Source organism: Gorilla gorilla, chromosome Y, assembly GCF_029281585.2.
Source record: "Gorilla gorilla gorilla isolate KB3781 chromosome Y, NHGRI_mGorGor1-v2.1_pri, whole genome shotgun sequence".
NCBI classification, from domain to species: Eukaryota; Metazoa; Chordata; class Mammalia; order Primates; family Hominidae; genus Gorilla; species Gorilla gorilla.
In genome coordinates this window covers 45,001,317-45,016,034 of record NC_073248.2, presented here as the reverse complement: position 1 = coordinate 45,016,034, position 14,718 = coordinate 45,001,317, and positions in this window count along the sequence as shown.

The window sequence follows — 14,718 nt, the reverse complement described above, 5'->3', positions numbered from 1 at the left end:
ATTAGTTTTAAGACACAACACTATGTTACTATGGTTTTAAGAATTAAAAAAAAAATCTGTCAACTAAACACATCATTACTTGTAAACACATCCTAATTTTAGAGATGTTAAAATTCAAATCTTAGAATCAATAAAATATGAAGCCAGGTACAGTGGCTCATACCTGTCATCCAATACTATGGGAGGCTGGGGTGGGAGGATCACTTAAGCCCAGGAGTTCAAGGCCAGCCTGGGCACCAGAGTAAGACCCCTTCTCAACAAAAAGATTAAAAATTAGCCAGACATGGTAGCATGCCTGTAGCCCCAGTTACTCAAGAGGCTGAGGCAGAAGGATCACTTGAACCTGGAAGTTTGAGCCTGCAATGAGCTCCGATCACACCACTACACTCCAGCCTAGGCAGAGAACCTCTCTCTAAAAAATAAAATAAAAATAAAGAATCAATGAAATGTGGTATTATCATCACTCCTATTTTATGGATAAGGAAATTGAGGCTTAGGTCACACAGATTTCAAGGGTAGGGCCAAGATGAAACTCCCTGGCCATGTGACTCTAGGACCCAGGCTCTTTTTTTTTTTTTGAGATGGAGTCTCATTCTGTCACCCAGGCTGGAGTCCAGTGGCTCGATCTTGGCTCACTGCAAGCTCCGCCTCCCAGGTTCACATCATTCTCCTGCCTCAGCCTTCTGAGTAGTTGGGACTACAGATGCCCGCCACCACACCTGGCTAATTTTTTGTACTTTTAGTAGAGATGGGGTTTCACCATGTTAACCAGCTGACCTTGTGATCCACCTGCCTGGGCCTCCCAAAGTGCTGGGATTACAGGCTTGAGCCACTGCGCCCGGCCTGTAGGCCCAGGCTGTAAACCACTGTCCCATAGGGGCTATCATTAGGGCACTGCCAGCTCTTCAGCTTCGAGTGTCTTAGGCTGAGTCTACCAGTTATCATCCAATATCCATCTTCTCATTCTTCCTTTAGCATTAGAGCCCTTGAGTTTCCATGGGGCACAGGATCAAGTGCTAAAAGCTACATTACCAGCCTCTCTTGCAGCTAGATGTGGCTGTTAGAGAAAGAAGAATATAGGAGAGCCAGGGTGACACCACCTAAAATCTCAGCTCTGGCAGAGTGCAGTGGCTTACATGTGTAATCCCAGCACTTTGGGAGGCCACAGCAGGTGGATCACCAGAGGTCAGGAGTTCAAGATCAGCCTGACCAACATAGTGAAACCCCATCTCTACTTGAAATTAAAAAAAAAAATTAGCTGGCCATAGTGGCAGGTGCCTGTAATGCCAGCTACTCCGGAGGCTGAGGCAGAAGAATCACTTGAACCTGGGAGGCAGAGGTTGCAGTGAGCTGATATCATGCCATTGCACTCCAGCTTGGGCAACAAGAGTGAAACTCTGTCTCAAAAACAAAAACAAACAAACAAACAAAAACCTCAGCACTATCTTAAAATTAGCAAGACACATTCCTGGTTGGTCACATTCCATGGTCATAAGATGTTTACAGTTGAGGAAATGGCCTGATGATAACTGCAAGAACACACTCCTCTGACAATGGAATGTCCAGATGTCCCAACACCCATAACAGTGTATGCTTTCAGGATCATGATAGTCGTGCTGGGATGTATTTATGCACTAAGTGCCAAGGATAGTTTTCTTTAAATCAGAAAAGTAAGAAACGTTGTCATGCTGTGAGCCCATCTGCATGGAGTAGACACAGCTTAGCTTTTCCATAGATAAGGCGTCTTAGTAAGAAGAATTTAAAATGATTATGAGGCACTCCTCCTCTTGCTTTCTGAGGGTATAACTTTCTTTCTGGGCTGTAACTTTCTGGGCTTTCTGGGCTGTCACTGAGTAGTGTTCAATAAGCCATTTGTTCTCACTGCACTCTGAGACTCACTTTGAATTCTTTCCTGTGAAAGATCCAAGAACCCTCTCTTGGGTTCTGGATCAACACAGCCACGTGACACAGTTCTGGCCAATGTGATGTAAGTGGAAGACACGAATAAAGCTCTGGGCCTTGCTCTCATTTCCTCTTGCCTCCTTGCCTGACTGGAATGTGGACATGCTGGCCGGAGCTGAGGCAGGCCCATCTCAGATGTTAAGATGGAAACCACATATTAGGCTTGGCAGACCAGCCAGATAGACACCAAAGGGCACCCAAATTTGCTAGGCTCAATCTGGGGCTGTTTCTTGAGAAAGAAACAAGCTTCTATCTTTTTTAAGCCACTGTCATTTTGGCCTTTTTTTCTAGCAGCCAGAATATGTTCTGATGAACATGGTCAATGCTGCCCTACAGGCACAGTCCTGGCCCTCCAAGAGTTGCAGACTCATTAAATGAGAATGAATAGAAAACACCTAATGTGGGGCTGGGCACAGCACGGGCCCCGGGTAAATGTTAATTCCTCACAAAACATGGCTGACTCTGGCATGAGTTGCTCGGCTAGCTTGTCATTCTCCTGCTTTCTTCGAATCCTATCCATGTATGGTAGGAAAAGCAGTATTACTCTTGTTTTTCTTTTTCTTTTTTCTTTTATTTATCTTATTTTTTGAAACAGAGTCTCACTCTGTTGCCCAAGCTGGAGTGCAGTGGCATGATCTTGGCTCACTGAAACCTCTGCCTCTTGGGTTCAAGCGATTCTCCTGTCTCAGCCTCCCAAGCAGCTGGTTTTACAGGTATGCATCACCACACCCAGCTAAGTTTTTGTATTTTCAGTAGAAGCGGGGTTTCACCATGTTGGCCAGTCTGGTCTCCAACTTCTGGCCTCAAGTGATCTGCCCACTTTGGCCTCCCAGAGTCCTGGGATTATGGGCATGAGCCACTGCACTTGGCCATGTTTATTTTTAGAGAGGGTCTTGCTTTGTTGACCAGGCTTGAGTTTTAGTGGTGCAATCAAGGCTCATTGCAGCCTTGATCTCCTGGCCTCAAGTGATCCTCCTGCCTCAGCCTCCTGAGTAGCTGGGGCAACAGGCACATGCCACCACACTTGGCTAATTTTTGTATTCTTATTTTCCTAAGTTCCCCTTCCAAAACCTCCATCACCTTCCCCTTAACAAATCAAATGTTTTCTTAAGAGTCAGGGCAGTAACAGTCAGCTCCTGCCTTTATATGACAATGGACTTCGGCTGCCATCTCTCCCTGTCCATCTGATAGTGGCTTCCACCTCTCCTCAACTCCAGCCAACTCCCTGTGGTCCTGACAAGGTCAGAGCTCCTTGTCCCAACCCTTCATCAAGCCAGAGGATGCTCATGGTCCAGCCTAGCCAGCCAGAGTTCCCCGTCCCTCTGGCTACAGTCACTGATTTAGGGATGTGACCGGCATGCAGGCTGGACTGATCTGAATCTTTACTAAGAACTGGCCAATGGTGTTGGAAGGATGAAGGTCTATTTCCTCAATTCTGACCTATGGGGATCACGAAAGCTATAGCAGGGCACATCGCAAATTACCCCAAAACTTACTGGCGTAAAACAAGTATTGATTAAGCTTATGGACTCTGGGGGTCAGGAATAGGCACAGTATGGTGCTGGCTTCCAAGGGCTAAGTGTCCCCAAAGAGAGGGATACTGGCAGAACTGGATTGCATTTCAGGACCCAGCCTCAGAAGTCATAGAATGTCACTTCCAACATTTTCCATTGGTTGAGAGGGTTACAAACGACACGTGGATGGGACATATGTTGGTGTGGCCAAATTTAGAATATACAACCTGCCACAGAGCCTGGAGCTACTATCATCCTTGCTCACGTGGATGAAGATATCTAGAAAGTGACATCACCACATGGAGGAAAGCAGAGCCGAGAGAGGGGGAGATATCATTTGAGTCCCTGGATCCAGTTGCACCTGAAGCTAGACTCACATGCAGGGGCTTTTTTTCCAGTTAAGTGAGCTATTGATATTATTTTTGCTCGGCCAGGCATGGTGGGTCACACCTGTAATCCCAGCACTTCGGGAGGCCAAGGCAGGTGGATCACCTGAGGTCAGGAGTTCAAGACCAGCCTGGCTAACATGGTGAAACCCTGTCTCTACTACAAATACAAAAAATTAGCCAAGTGTGGTGGTGGGCGCCTGTAATCCCAGCTGCTTGGGAGGCTGAGGCAGGAGAATCGCTTGAACCTGGGAGGCGTAGGTTGCAGTGAGCTGAGATTGCGCCATTGCACTCCAGCCTGGGCAACAAGAGTGAAACTCCATCGCAAAAATATACCTATATATTGATATGTATTTTATAATATATAATATACATTATTTTGCTGTAAGTGATTCAGGTTGAATTTCTGTCATTGGCAGCCAAAAGAGTCCTGAGCTCAGTAAGGGGCTCAACTGAGCCAGGACAGGATACTCTGGGACTTTTAGCAGCACAGAGCACTAGCTCATGCTTGGAAATGATGTTTCCTCTGCTCTTGGCTAGCTGAAATCCCCAGGCCAGCATCCCCAAGATGAAATGTGTCCCTCCCTTTAGAAGGCAAGAATTGATGACAGTGAGTTTTTTGTTTGGTTTGGTTTGAAGTAGCCCAAATTTCCCCTTCCTACCATGAGGGCAATGCAGCTTCTATCTTATGGCATCTGGGAGGAGCCATTTTTTATGGCCTGGATCACCGAGACGGGAAGAGGGAGAGCAAACCGGGGGATGGCACACTCCTCCAGGCTGGGCCCAGGGAATGTGGCTATTAGGAGGAGGACAGCCACCACAGCAGGCCCCTGTGATGAACCACGCTTCCGCTTTTGCACACCTGATTCCTGGCTGTTAAACCCTGTAAAGAAGGTATTATCCCCATGCTACAAAGGAGGAAACTGAGGCAGAGAGAAGGGATGCAACCTGCCCAAGATCTACAGCTGGGAAGTCATGACACCAGGCATTGGATTTCTGACTGCCACATTCACGGAGATAGGAAGGACACGGGGGAAGGGCGTTCAGGATGAGTTGGATGGAGGCTTGACATTGTGTGGCAATGGGGCAGCTGGCACATCTGCTGTGGCCGCAGCAAAGAGAGGAGGGCCTGGGTGTGGAGTGGACACTGAGCAGGAGGCCTTGCACTGCACAGATAAAAGGGTTTGGCGTCCTGTCCTGCCGAGCCATTCTTTGGTGGCATCTGTGTAAGCTGTGTAAGCTGAGGCCTGGCTGTCCTGAGCCTGGCTTCTGGCTGCTGGTGAGTGGCTGTGGACCGTCTCCCACTTGCCAGCATCGCCTTTGGTGCTTCGCTGGGTACACAGAAATGAGTCACACTCCCCAGTCCTGCCCAAGCTCTCCCTCCCTCTGCCCGGGGCACAAGCTGCCCGGTGTAATCCAAAATAAGCAATGTGTGGCCCCAGGGGTTGGGATGGGCAGGGAGGAAGCCCCATTAGGCATTCCTGTGAGGACAGCGTCCCTGAGCTGGGAGGACCCAGCTTTAGACTGGTCAGAGGGCTGCATCTGTCAGAGGTCTGAGTTCAGAGATTGTCCATGCCTCCAATTAGCCACGTGGCCCTGAGCAAGTCCCCTCTGTAGCATGGAGGAAATTGATCCCGGCAGAACCTCCCTGCCAGAGGCTGCTTGTTAGTCCCCATCTTTCAGGCTCCCAACACTGTTCCACTCTGGCCTTCCTGTGGGCTGGCTCTCATCTTACCTCTCCACTCTGTAGCTAGCTCAGGTCCTGCCCGTAAACCCTTGTGTCCAGCCCCAACATGGTTAGCAAGAGCCAGGTTCTGTTGCTTGCAACCCCAAAACCCTAGCTGGAGGAGCAACTGAGGCATGTTCTGTGTCACCCCACCCGTCCCACCGCCCACATAACCGCCAGCATCCCGAAGGGGCCCAGCGTGCTCAGCCTTGCATTGTACAGTGTGTTCTGCCTCAGTCCCATGGTGGCTCAGAGCCCACCTCTGGCCAGAACCAGGCTGAAGGAATCCATGCTGGGGACATGGATCCAGCAAGGGAAGTGTTGCGAGAAGTGCTCTTCAGAGCCTGAGCAGGGAGCTTTCCAGAAGTGGGGTGCGGCCACATGTGTCAGAGCTGCTGGGGAGTGCCAGGCAGGATGTGATCAATGTCGGCCGCGGGTGTGACAGCCAGCCAGCCCTCAGCCTCATTGTCAGAGTGGCTCGAATGCAGCCCCCTTTCCTCTCCCCACCCCTGCTCACAGCACCCAACCCTGATATGTGTGGCATACCCTCTCCTCCCTCCAAGTGTACTGATCCATGGTGCCAGTCACTTAAAAATAGCATCCTACCTGAAACGTAGGCATGAGACGGAACTCCAGAAAAGGAGACAGCACCCCTCTTGTGCCTTGGAGCACACAGATTCTTGAGCAATCTGTCCCTGGTGCTGACAAGGAGGGCCTCTCACCAGTGCCTTCTGTTCCGCTGGGGAAGGGAAAGCCCGTGTTGTAAGTCCCCCCATCTAAAGCTGGCATCTCAGCTCCACAGGGCCACAGAGCTGCCCAACCAGGGTCACTCTCTCTCTGCCCAGGGGCTGGCCTGAGAACCATACCCTCCCCCTTCCTCACCCTCTCTGCTTCCCACTGGGGGAGCCCTGGCATGAGATGTGAGGGAGGGTGGGGAGGGAGGCTGGGATACTTATCCCCCATCTTTCTCCCTACAAGGTCAGCACAGGCTGGCCATGACCTTAACAAAAATTCTCAGGTCCCTCCACCTTCCACCTCACCTCCATCCCTCAGGGCCCATTGGCCCATTGAATTGCATTTCCTGCAGACTCTATTGTGTGGCATGGTGGGTAATAGTGAAAAAAATCCCGAAGGAGCCAAAATGTCCAAAAATAGAAGTCAATTGAGTTAGTGACAACAGTGGCACTGAGGAATCCTTTGTGGAATTTAAGAAGGATCTTTTAGGCCGCTGTGTTTCTTTTAATCTGAGAAGCCATCATTTGTTATTTGTATTACCAGTGTCATCATAACCCCCATTTTAGGGGGGAAAAAAAGAAGAAATAGCTGGCATATTTCTTTTGACATTGATTCTAAAACACATCCTTACTTTGAAACATTACAAAGTGAAAAAATTTGCAATATGGTAAAATGTAATGATTTGGAGAATGTGTTCTCCATATATTTTTAAGTTTTAAAAAAGTGGGTTAAGATATATTATGCCTGGTATTAAGAAAAAACTAACATGTCTATACATACATAAACTATCCTCATTCAACTATGACCAGATCCTATGAAATATACACATGCATACACACCCACAGGAAAAAAAAAAACAGGAAGGACAGGTAACAAAAGGCCAGTGGTGCGGATAGCCGGGCCGTGGGGCTACATGCACTTTTGGATTTCTTCTTTGTATTTTTCTATTTCCCATTTTCTGATTTTATAAGCAGACAACTAAAATAATAATCTCTACCACTGATTATCTCCTTTCCGCCTATCAGCACTTAACCTGTGCTGAACACTTTGTAATGACGATCTCATTCAAGTCTCCGACACCCATGGGAGTAGGAATGCTGGTTACCAGCTATTCCACACACTGGGAAATGGAGGCTCAGGCAGCTATAAAGCAATGGAGTCGGGACCTAAACCCTGGTCATTCCGACTCCAGAACCGAGGCCCTTAACCATTATATTCCAGAGACAACTTCACCCTAAGGGTTTGCACCTTTTTGAGAATTTAACACAATGTTGCAAGAGGGCACCCAAGGAAAATGTCACCCCTTTGCTGGCCAGGCAGGGACACTGAGATGCTGACCACAGAGAGCCAGCCTCACAGCACAGCCTAAACAAAGGCTTGGGGCTGCAGGTGAGGACCTCCAAGTCTCTCTGGTCCTGAAAAAACAACGTGTCTTGTGAGCCAATAAGGAGCCCCTTGGATGCCAGCCTGGCTGACGTATCTCAGGGCATCTCCGAGGCACTGTTGGCTGAAGCAGGACAAAGGAAGGGGATGTTCCCATGGCACCACGCTACGATGTCTTGACAAGGCCCCCTGCACCTCGTTTTGTGGTTCATTCTTATTTTGCTGAAAGGAGCTCTTCCGCTTCCTCCAAGATAAACATTCCTAACATCATTTCTTCTGAGCCGGCCAGCCAAGAGAACAGTTGGGAGCTCTACGAGCATGGGCAGAGTGCGTTCATTTTCTGGAACTCCGCTGAGAATCTTTTCTCCAGGAGACCCCAAGAAGCCATTGCAAATAAACAAAATGAAGTTGCTGGGGAAACTGGCGGCCAGGAAGCTAGAGCTGGTGTAGCTCTGGGGAGGAGAATGGAGTCAGCCCCCAGTGCTGGGGTTGCTGGTGCTGGGCACTGCAGTTGGCAGGCGCTGGGCTCCTCTGGATCCCAGGCTCTGCCTGTCCAGAACAGCAATCCTGCATGTCCATGAGGCTGCCCCATTGCACAGATGAGGAAGCTGAGGCTCAGAGAGATGAAGCGAGGGGTCCCACAGCTGGCATCCAGCCTGAGCATGGCCTCACAGCTCTCCCACTCTTAAAACTCTCCCAGGTCACAGAATCCTCAAGAATCTGGTGAAAGTTACAGACCCTCTGCTTTAAAAAAAAAAAAAAGTAATCCTGAAGTGCTGAGATTGTAGGTGTGAGCTGTCATGCCTGGCCCCACTGAAAAAACATTTAAAGCTTCATTAATTAAGACCTGCCCGTCACCTTCCGCCATGACTGTGAGGCCTCCCTAGCCACTTGTAACTCTCCAGCTCCAAGCAAGGCCTAGTTTAAATGCCACCTTTTCTGTAAAGCCCTATTGGACTTTCTCAGGCTCGTTTTCCCTTTGGACTTCTAGAGCATCTTGTAGACAATGGAAATTATCAAGGCCTGGATATATACATTATATAATTGTTACGTAATTATTAATGTGGCACAGAACAATAAATACGGATCTCGCAGACAGAAAAAAAATTGTGGTCATCCTCTTTATGAACTTTCTTGATTGATTTCATAAAACATCTATAATCATTGTTTAATCTGAGTTTTTTTTTATTTTTTGAGATGGAGTTTCACTCTTCTTGTGCAGGTTGGAGTGCAATGGCACGATCTTGGCTCACTGCAACCTCTGCCTCCTGGGTTCAAGTGATTCTCCTACCTCAGTCTCCCGAGTAGCTGGGATTACAGTTGCATACCGCAAACCTGGCTAATTTTTGTATTTTTAGTAGAGATGCGGTTTCGCCATGTTGGCCAGGCTGGTCCTGAACTCCTGACCTCAAGTGATCTGCCTGCCTTGGCCTCCCAAAGTGCTAGGATTACAGGCATAAGTCACCAAGCCTAGCCTGGTCTGGGTTTTTGGATAGCTCATAGACATGAATTCTTCAGGGCAGGAGTCTCCAAAGTGTTTAGATAATAGATCCTAATGGGCAAAACCTTTCCCGCAGGTGCCCACCATATACGTGTATCTTAAAACTTATGAATTATATATATGCATTGCTGCTCTCATATTTTATGTATAATCATATAACTCCTGTCAAAATGGATATTTTTTTGAGATGGAGTTTTGCTGTGTTGCCCAGGCTGTAGTACAGTGGTGTGATCTCAGCTCACTGCAACTTTCACCTCCCAGATTCAGGATTCTCCTGCCTTAGCCTCCCAAGTAGCTGGGATTATAGGCCCACACCACCATGCCTGGCCAATTTTTGTATTTTTAGTAGAGATGGGGTTTAACCATGTTGGCCAGGCTGGTCTTGAACTCCTGACCTCAGGTGATCCACCTGCCTCAGCATCCCAACATGCTGGGATTACAGGCGTGAGCCACTGTGCACAGCCAAAATGGAAATTTCTAAATGCCGAGTAAAAGATTAAACAAACAACATTCTTTTTAATGTCTTGCTAATTATGATGGTTTCCATTACATCTCAAGGCAAAATATGCATTTGGGGTGAGGATTATTGTCAACAGGGATGGATTTTCTAATCTGTACTTCGAATAGACTTCTGGATAACTAGGGTTTGTGTGACTGTCCTCTGCGGGACTGACTGGCTGGCTGCCTTTGTTTTTACCTTGGGATATGTCTGATAAAGAGCTCAGGCCAGGAATAAGATAGCTGCTCTGATACGTTCTCACTCTTTACTCTGCTTGGCTTACTAGTGTTTCCTTCATTCCACAGTTCCTTTGTATTAATCTTTTTAAGGCATACATCGAATTTAGTTAGAACCAGACAAGATAGGTACCAGAAGTTACAGATCCACTCTACTAAGCCAATACTTCACCAACGTATGTTGCCATATTTTAAGATCTAACACACAGGTGTGGTGGCTCACACCTGTAATCCCAGCAACTTAAGAGGCCAAGGTGGGTGGATTGCTTGAGCCCAAGAGTTAAAGACCAGCCTGGTCCACATAGTGAGGCCCCATGTTTACAAAAAATATAAAAATTAGCCAGGTGTGGTGGCACATGCCTTTGGTCCCAGCTACTTGGGAGGCTGAGGCAGGAGGACTGTTTGAGCCCAGGATGCAGAGGTCGCAGTGAGCTCAGATCGCACCACTACACTCCAGCCTGGATTGACAGACCCAGACACTGTCTCATTAAAAAAAAAAAAAAAAAAAAAAGAGCTAACAAACTGGCAGATGGGACTTCACTGTGAAACTCCCATTCATCCTGCAAGTTTCCCTTGGGTGACAGCTGAGGAGCCACCACCGCAGTGCCACCAAGCCTGAGGGGTGTCCCCGCCTGTGACCTCAGGTCCCCCTTCTGTCTCTTTAGTCCTCCATTCCTTGTTCCACCAATGCCCAATATTAAATTCTCTCTGCTAAACTAACCAGTGCGTTTTCTGTTTTTCTGACCAGACCATCATGGGTACAGAGAGCCAGCGTCAGCTCAGAGTCAATATTCATAAAACCTGATTTCTTGCTTAATCTTAAGCAATAATCTCATCTCTTCTTCCTGGTCCTCAGTGGATCACCTCACACCCCAGGGACATGATCACTGCTCTATAACATAGAACTCGTGGGACATTTAATGTTAACTTAATTACCCCCTTGCTGTGTATTGGCTTGCTGTGTACCCACTGTGGCAGACTGAATCACGGCACCCAAAAAGATGCCCACGTCCTAATCCCCAGAACGTGTGGATGTGACCTCACATGGTAAAAGGGACTTTGCAGATATGATTAAGTTATGTATCTTGGCAGGGTATGGTGGCTTATGCCTTTAATGCCAAAACTTTGGGAGGCTAAGTTGGGAGGATTACTTAAGGCCAGGAATTCAAGATCAATCTGGGCAATGTAGTGAGACCTTGTCTCCACAAAAAAAAAAAAAAAAAAAAAAAAAAAAAAAAAAAAAAAAAAAAAAAAAAATTAAGGCAGGGCACAGTGGCTCATGCCTGTAATCCCAACACTTTTTGGGAGGGTGAGGTGGGCAGATCACCTGAGGTCAGAAGTTCAAGACCAGCCTGGCCAACACGGGGGAAACCTCATCTCTATTAAAAAATATAAAAATTAGTCAGGTATGGTGGCCCACAACTGCAATACCATCTACTGGGGAGGCTGAGGGAGGAGAATTGCTTCAACACAGAGACAGAGGTTGCAGTGAGCAGAGATCATGCCACTGCATGCTAGTCTGGGTGATAAAGCAAGACTCTGTCTCAAAAAAAGAAAAAAAAGCCAGGCGTGGTGGCTGACACCTGTAATACCAGCTCTTTGGGAGGCTGAGGCAGGTGGATCACAAGGTCAGGAGATCGAGACCATCCTGGCTAACATGGTGAAACCCCGTCTCTTCTAAAAATACATAAAAATTAGCCAGGTGTGGTGGCGGGCACCTGTAGTCCCAGCTACTTGGAAGGCTGAGGCAGAAGAATGGAGTGAACCTGGGAGGTGGAGCTTGCAGTGAGCCCAGACTGCGCCACTGCACTCCAGCCTGGGCAACAGAGTGAGACTCTGTCTCAAAAAAAAAAAAAAAAATTAGCTGGGCATGGTGGCTGATATGGTTTGGCTTTGTATCCCCACCCAAATCTCCTCTTGAATTGTAACCTCATAATCCCCACCCACCATGGGAGGGACCCAGTGGGAGGGAATTGAATCATGGGGGCAGTTTCCCCCATGCTGTTCTTGTAATAGTGAGTGAATTCTCTCAAAATCTGACAGCTTGATAACCGTCTGGCATTTCCCCTGCTGGCACTCTTTCTCTCTTCTGCCACCCTGTAGAGAGGTGCTTTCTGCCATGATTTTAAGTTTCCTGAGGCCTCCTCAGCTCCGTGGAACTGTGAGTCAATTAAACCTCTTTTCTTTATAAATTACCCACTCCCAGGCCGGGTATGGTGGCTCACGCCTGTAATCCCAGCACTTTGGGAGGCCAAGGCAGGTGGATCACGAGGTCAGGAGATCAAGATCATCCTGGCTAACATGGTGAAACCCTGTCTCTACTAAAAATACAAAAAAACTAGCTGGGCATGGTGGTGGGCACCTCTAGTCACAGCTACTCAGGAGGCTGAGGCAGGAGAATGGTGTGAACCCGGGAGGCAGAGGTTGCAGTGAGCTGAGATCGTGCCATTGCACTTCAGCCTGGCAACAGAGCAAGACTCCATCTCAAAAATAAATAAAAATAAATGGCCAGGTGTGGTGGCTCACACCTGTAATCCCAGCACTTTGGGAGGCTGAGGCGGGTGGATCACGAGGTCAGGAGATCAAGACCATCCTGGCTAACATGGTGAAACCCTATCTCTACTAAAAATATAAAAAAATTAGCCGGGTGTGGTGGTGGGCGCCTCTCGTCCCAGCTGCTCCGGAGGCTGAGGCAGGAGAATGGTGTGACCCTGGAAGATGGAGCTTGTAGTGAGCCAAGATTGTGCCACTGCACTCCAGCCTGGGTGACAGAGTGAGACTCCATCTCAAAAAATAAATTAAATAAAATAAATAAATAAATAAATAAATAAATAAAAATAAATTACCCACTCTCAGGTATTTCTTCACAATGGCCTGAGAACAGACTAATACAGTAAATTGGTATTGGGAGTAGGGTGCTACTATAAGGATAGTTGAAAGTGCAGAAGCGACTTTGGAACTGAATAACTGTCAGAGGTTGGAACAGAGGGCTCAGAAGACAGGAAAATGTGGGAAAGCTTGGAACTTCCTAGTGACTTGGAGAGCTCAGAAAACAGGAGGATGTGGGAAAGTTTGGAACTTCCTAAAGACTTGGTGATTGGCTTTGACCAAAATGCTGACAGTGATATGAAGTCCAGGCTGAAGTGGTCTCAGATTGAGATAAGGAACTTGTTGGGAACTGGAGCAAAGGTGACTCTTGCTATGCTTTAGCAAAGAGACTGGCAGCATCTTGCCTCTGTCCTAGAGATGTGTGGAACTTTGAACTTGAGAGAGATGATTTAGGGTATCTAGTGGAAAAAATTTATAAGCAGCAGAGCATTCAAGAGGTGACTTGGATACTCTTAAAAGCATTCAGTTTTATGTATTCACAAAGGTATGGTTTGTAATTGGAACGTGTGTTTAAAAGGGAAGTAGAGCACAAAAGTTTGGAAAATTTGCAACCTGACAGTGTGATAGAAAAGAAAAACCTATTTTCTGGGTTTTGTTTGTTTGTTTGTTTGTTTGTTTGAGACAGAGTCTTGGTCTGTTGCCCAAGCTGGAAAGCAGTGGCATGATCTCGGTTCACTGCAACCTCCATCTCCCAGGTTCAAGCTATTCTCCTGCCTCAGCCCCCTGAGTAGCCAGGATTACAGGTACCTGCCACCATGCCTGGCCAATTTTTGTATTTTTAGTAGAGATTTCACCAGATTGGTCAGGCTGGTCTTGAACTCCTGACCTCAGGCGATCCACTCACCTCGGCCTCCCAAAGTGTTGGGATTACAGGCATGAGCCACTGTGCCTGGACAGAAAAGCCTATTTTTGGAGAAGAAATTCAAGCCAGCTGCAGAAATTTGCATAAGTAACAAGAAGCCAAATGTTAATTGACAAGACTATGGGGAAAGTGTCTCCAGGGCATGTCAGAGACCTTCACTGCAGCCCCTCCCATCACAAGCCCACAGGCCTAGGAGGAAAAAGTGATTTCAAGGGGCAGGACCAGGGTCTTGCTGCTCTGTGCAGTCTTGGGGCTTGGTGCCCTGCATCTCAGCTGTGGCTAAAAGGGGCCAACATACAGCTCAGGCGATTGCTTCAGAAGGTGCAAGCCCCAAACCTTGGTGGCTTACATGTGGTGTTGGGCCTGCAGGTGCACAGAAGTTAAGAATTAAGGTCTGGGCCAGGCACGGTGGCTAACACCTGTAATCTCAGTACTTTGGGAGGCTGAGGCGGGTGGATTACCTGAGGTCAGGGGTTCAAGACCAGCCTGGCCAACATGGCAAAACCCCATCTCTACTAAAAATACCAAAATTAGCCAGGTGTGTGGCACACCCATATAATCCCAGCTACTCGGGAGGCTGAGGCAAGAGAATTGCTTGAGCCTGAGAGGCAGAGTTTGCAGTGAGCTGAGAACATGCCACTGCACTTCAGCCTGGCCAACAGAGCAAGACTCTGTCTCCAAAAAGAGGAAAGAATTGAGGTTTGGGAACCTCCAACTAGATATATTATTATATGTATTATATTGTATATAATAATTATATATATATTTTTATATTTTATTAAACATATTATATATAATATAAGGATGCAGGATGTAAAAGGAAATTACATATATATTATACATATTATATATGCTATATATATTACACTATATATATATATTTTGGGGTGCCCTATTTCCCATCTCATAACTTATTTTAAGAAGCACAGCATAGTAATGTGTGGGCTTAGGATTCAGTTTTTGAAACAAAACACTGAGCCTTCAATGACCTTCCTGTAGAATTAAAAGCACTCCTGTCTGCCTGG